Raw genomic sequence first — 6000 nt, forward strand, 5'->3', positions numbered from 1 at the left:
TTGTCTTGAGTGGATGTGATGAGGGGTTACTCAATGAGTGAAAGACAGTGATGAAGTACATGCATCATATGAAGATAATTCTCCAAACTATCATGTGAGAAGGAGAATGCAAAACCGGACAATTGCTAAAATAAAGAAAGGTAAGTTTTTAAGGTGTTCTGATTTATTTTAAATATAATGTGTTTGTTGATAGGATACAATAGAGAAGGAGAGGTTAAAATGGGCAAAATAAAGTATTAATTGAAGGTGTTAAATATGTGACAAAGTAGGAGAAATAAATCTTATAGCTTTTTTTATATTTTAAACTTACAATAAGGCTTTCTTGTATATCCTGACTCCTGCTTAAGGAATTCTGATTATGTAAAGGGAGATCAGAAAATACTAAATAGTTTTCTTATTTAAATATTCAAACATAGTTACATTTTTATATGTTTGGAACAGATGCAAATAAGTAGCAAAAATCTGACTGTAGTTTTTTTTTTTTTTTAATTATTACTTGCTTGAGACCATTGCAGCATCTGGTTCATGGTTAATAAATAGTATCAAAAGAAAAATAAATACAAGATGGTACTTTGAACTATAAATCATGTTTAATGGTCTTTTAAATAATAGTTTATAAGTTTTTGTGTACATAGAATTATACTGTCACAAACAATTTCTCCTTATTTGGAAAAGCAGTGGTATGTACTAAGATTTAAAAAAAAAAAAATTCGGGCTTCAATTTAGAAAGTTTGTTGTTTTAAGATCTTGCTTGACCACCTACAACATGTGTTTGTACATCCCTGCTTGCAGCTTTGTGTTTTTCATGAGACTTTCTATTCCAAGAAGAACAGCTGGTGAAATTAAGATTACTATCCTAAATTTCATTTAGAAGCCATTGGTGTAAAGCTATTTTCAGGATCATTTACTTGGCTCTCAAATAAACTCCTCTTAGTTGTTAGAAATGTAATCTCACTTTGCTAATGTTCAAATCATGGATGATATGATCATGCTTCTGAAAATGAGTTTATATTGGAGGGGTTAAATGCATATAATAGATTTTTAAAAATTAATTTGGACATCATTTTTAAAATTACCATTTTAAAAGTACAATTTTAGACATCAAGAACTTTGGTGGTATTATCTGTTAAACTTTAGATCTTTAAATTTTTAAATAATTATTTATTCACTTTTGTTTGCAGTGGGTGGGGTTGCTCTTTCATTTCTGTTTCAAGAAAGGACTTTATTGAAATTTATAAAAGAATTCAAAGGACAAAAAACCCTACAGTTATTTTGACTAACTCCATCAACTTACCAATAAAGTTATTAGAAAACAATAATCAGAGAACATAAATAATACTTACCAGTGGTGACACAACCAAGTGACAGACCCATATTTTTAAATCCTTGATATTTGCCTTTTTGAACAGAGTGGTACTCCTTTTATTGCTTTCTAATCTTCCTATATTGAATAGTAGTATATTTTAATAAGAGAAGGGACTACAAGAAAAAAGAACAGATTTCTTGTTCTAAAATTAATGCCATGTGCTGGAGTTTTGAAGGTTTAATAAATAAGTTTCCCTCCTTTTTTCCTGATGCAGTTTAAAATCAAATGACAGGGCGCCTGGGTGGCTCAGTGGGTTAAGCCGCTGCCTTTGGCTCAGGTCATGATCTCAGGGTCCTGGGATCGAGTCCCGCATCGGGCTCTCTGCTCAGCAGGGAGCCTGTTTCCTCCTCTCTCTCTCTCTCTCTGCCTGCCTCTCTGCCTGTTTGTGATCTCTATCTGTCAAATAAATAATAAAAATAAATAAAATCTTTAAAAAAAAATCAAATGACAAACAAGAAGAATAGTTGGAAATGAAAATAGCACTTTATGATCACCTAAATATTTGGAAAATGTGGCTTAGGTCTGTGGATATCTTCAAATTAGAATTATGCCTCTAGTCATTGGTCAATCCATTTTGGTAATTGTAACCTCAGAAATTAGACCATGGGATTGTAGAATTATTTGCAGAGGACAGATCCCAAAAAGAATCAGAAGGGCTTGCATATTAATTCTCTGTTCATCTTACCAAATTCACTCTCCAGATAATTTATCTCTTCCCCACTAGAAGTGAGTGAAAATGCTTGACTGTGCCCAGTATAATACTTCAATGGAATGTTCTCTCCATGCAAAAATGAGGAGCGAAGAAATATCACAGACAAATCCACCAGGTAGTGTGATAAGGATTGTATTATTAACTGAGCTTGCGTAAATCCCAACAATATTGTACTAGGCATGACTGTGTGGCTAGAAAATTAATGTATTGGAAGTATAACTTCTATATCTCTAGATTCTGGAAAACTATTAAGGTAGGAAATTGAAAATAAAGAAAAATAACCATATCACACACACAAAATACTCATCTTCCATCACCAAACATGGGATTTACTTGAGACATGATGGGAATTAGGCCACAGTTGTTATTTTAAGTTAAAAGCATTCCAAAAAATTGTATCATGGACTGATTCTAAAATACATTATGAGAATAAACGTTGGGGAAAAAAATTCTCCTCTATTAACTAAATAGTACAAAGCCCAAAGGTTCTTTTAATCCTTGACCACATCATTAATCAATGATTAAGTATTTAACTCTCAAACAACCCTCCAGCTTTCTAAGAATAATTGGAGAATTTGTTACCAGAATTAGTGTGTTTTCTGAACTTCTAGATATTTTGCTTTATACAGCCATTACCAAAGGGAACCATGACTCATATCATACATTTTATATATCCATAGTTTATTTTTGTCTCTCGATGTAATTTTATGAATTTTATAGCTCTCCAAAAATGTTTTGTAATTATATTCTTGAATACTTCTTCTTATAAAATTAATATGTAATGGACTGGATGCTTGTGTCCCCTTTCCCCAAATTCATATGTTAAAACCCTATCTCTCAATATGAGGGTATTAGGAGGTAGGGCTTTTGGATGTAATCAGGATAGATAAGGTCTTGAGGAAAGAGCCATCAGGAGTAGGATTTCTGCCCTTTTAAAAGAGTTTGCTTCCATCACCTGGGGACATAGCAAGAAGTCTGCAGTCTACAACTAGGAAGATGGCTCTCACTAGAACCTGACATGCTGACTCCTTGATTCAGACCTCCAGCCTTGAGAACAGTGAGAAATAAATTTCTGTTGTTTATAAACCACCTTCTGTACTTTGGTATATAGCAGCTTGAATGAAGATATAATGACTAAAGTTTCAATGATAAAATATTTGATTATATGGGCTTTTATTACTTAATCCCACATATCATTTAGAACTAAAAAAAAAAAACTTTGTTATTATAAACATATTTTCCATTTCTCTTATTTAATGAATCATAAAATCCTACTAATATTTAATGCCTTTTTTTTTTATTGCTGTCAACCACTGTCTTGGTGGAAGACCCTCGTCTTCTGGGTTGATCCAATACAGCCTAACAGAACTTTCCACCTGTATTTTTTCTACTCCTTAATCTACAGACTTTTGCCATGTAATACTTCTAAATGTTTACTGTGATTAAGTCATGCTTATACTTGAAAATCTCCAAAGATTTTAATTTGAACAGTAACCACTAACAACAATCAAACTGATTCAAATGATTCACAACTGATGCATATACTCTTCTAGGGACTATAATGTTAGAAACTACCCTTGCATGTTCATTCAAGTGAATGCCACCTGCATTAAAAATTTTTGGCTTATAAACTGGAGGCCACAGTCATAATGAAGTCAATATAGGATATTTAAATTAAACACATCCCACCATCTCCTAAAAATACCAAAGATGACAGAAAAGAGACATACACAAAGAAAATTACATCAGATAAGAAAATGAGAGAAAACTTTAGTATCCTTGGCATACATTAAACAGTATTGATAGAGATCAAAGCAATAAAAAATGAAAGAAAATTTATTTTTTTGTCCAATACTATAATAAAATTATAACAACAACAACAAAAAAAAGCAGATAGCAGGGTAGAGTGAGAAAGACTCACTGCCATATCTTCTGTACTTCAATATCTCAAAGACGTAAGTCCCATACCAGGAAACTAGACCCTAAGTCCCTCCTAAAACATTCAAAGCAGGAAGTAAAATAGGTATCAAGGCAGGATAGTAGTTAGTTGTGATTCCTACCCTGGAAGATGGAGTCTCCACACACAAAAATAATATTAAAAATAATAACAATAATAATAATAATAAAATAAAAATGAAAAAATTGAAGTACTAATGAGTAAAGAAAGGCAAAGCATACCTTCGATCTTTCATTCATGTTCTCCATAAGTTCAAACTGCTTGATAACAATACATTAAGAGTTTGAGAAGCCATTATCTTTTTCTGTGAGGAAGTACACTGGGTGAAAGACTCTGGAAGGTAAGAGTTTGAAAGGAAGTTTTAGACATCAATCTGATGTCTGGTTCGATGTGGACAGTTACGTAGAAAACCATACATAGTGTCAAGGCAGGGCAATCCATTCAGACAAATCATTTAGAAAACCTTAAAACTGGGTTAATATTGAACATTCAAAGATATTAGTCAAGGAGACAATTAAAACATGAGGCATATACTTGTTGAATCCAACTCAATTCAAAATAAGGACAAATATTGAAAGGACAGACATATGAAGATACACAAATAAAAAAATAGCATACATCTGAAAAGACTTATTGACTAATGCAGAAGAAAATGCCACAGATCTTTAGTTTCCACCACAGGATGAGAGAACAGTTGGTCCCCATGAAACTGGAACATATAGTCCTAACAACAGTGTTTGGGTAACAAAATAAGATACCAGAAAGAGAAAAGACAGTTTAAAATAAAAAAAAAAAAAAAAAAAAAAAGAAATGCAAAAGCTATGGCATGTTTGCAAGAGAACAGAATTGGTGCCTTGCAACTGTGTAACTGATTCAGTGACACAGACAACAGATGTGATTAATCTTAGGAAAAGGCAAAAAAATAAAAAAATTAGGTGTGATTTATTAATAGAGAAGGCAAATAATAAAGAACCAATAAATCCAAAACAAGTTTTCTTGAGAAGAATAGAACAAATAGAGCAAAAGCAATAATTACATTAGGGAGAAAAGTTCTGAGGGGAAGCAAGACCAATATGTTTGTAGGTGGAAAACAATTGTCAGATTCATGGCAAAATATAATTTTTCTAAATTGAGCTTGTAGGGCTTTAAGAAAAGGTATTGGAAACTAAGAATACCATATCCCCTCAGTAATAAAGGTTTTCCTTGGAGATTTATCTGTTTCTTTTATTGGAGACTACATGCCTTCCACAGCCAAAAATTCTGGCAGGGTGTTCAAAGGTTTAATATAGTATGTCTAGGACGCAAGAAGATGTGTAAATGACAATGAGCGATTACAGGCATAGAGCAAAAAGAAAAAAAATATTAGTTAATTTCAGATTTGTTAGGTATATCACAATTCCTGTATTGGGATGCATGTTCTATGGATAGAACTTATAAACAATATGTAGTTCTTGATGAACACCATTGGAATGGGAAATATGGCATCCTTAAAAGACTTCTAAATGCAAATAAAATTAAAATCATTTAAATTAAGTTAAAATCAGAATATATTTTGTACTTAAAATAAGTATATATTTGACAATAATATTATTTTTCTCTCTGATTTTTGAATACCTTAAGATAATTAATTTATATTTTTCTGTTATTCCAGGTAAGGTTATATGTGACATACTGAGTCACATAGAATTCAAAGCTTTGACTTTGCCACTTGCAATTCTTTTTCTTTTTTTTAGGATTTCATTTATTTGTTTGTTTGTTTATTTATTTATTTATTTATTTGACAGAATGAGCACACAAACAAGGGAGTGGCAGGCAGAGGGAGAAACAGGATCCTTGCTAGGGGGAGCCCAATGCAGGGTTCAATACCAGGACCCCTGGATCATGACCTGAGTCAAAGGTAGACGCTAACTGACTGAGCCATCCTGGCACCCCGCCACCTTGCAATCCTGAATAAATTTTGAACAG

The sequence above is a fragment of the Mustela erminea genome, chromosome 15 (assembly GCF_009829155.1).
Source record: "Mustela erminea isolate mMusErm1 chromosome 15, mMusErm1.Pri, whole genome shotgun sequence".
In the NCBI taxonomy this organism is placed as follows: Eukaryota; Metazoa; Chordata; class Mammalia; order Carnivora; family Mustelidae; genus Mustela; species Mustela erminea.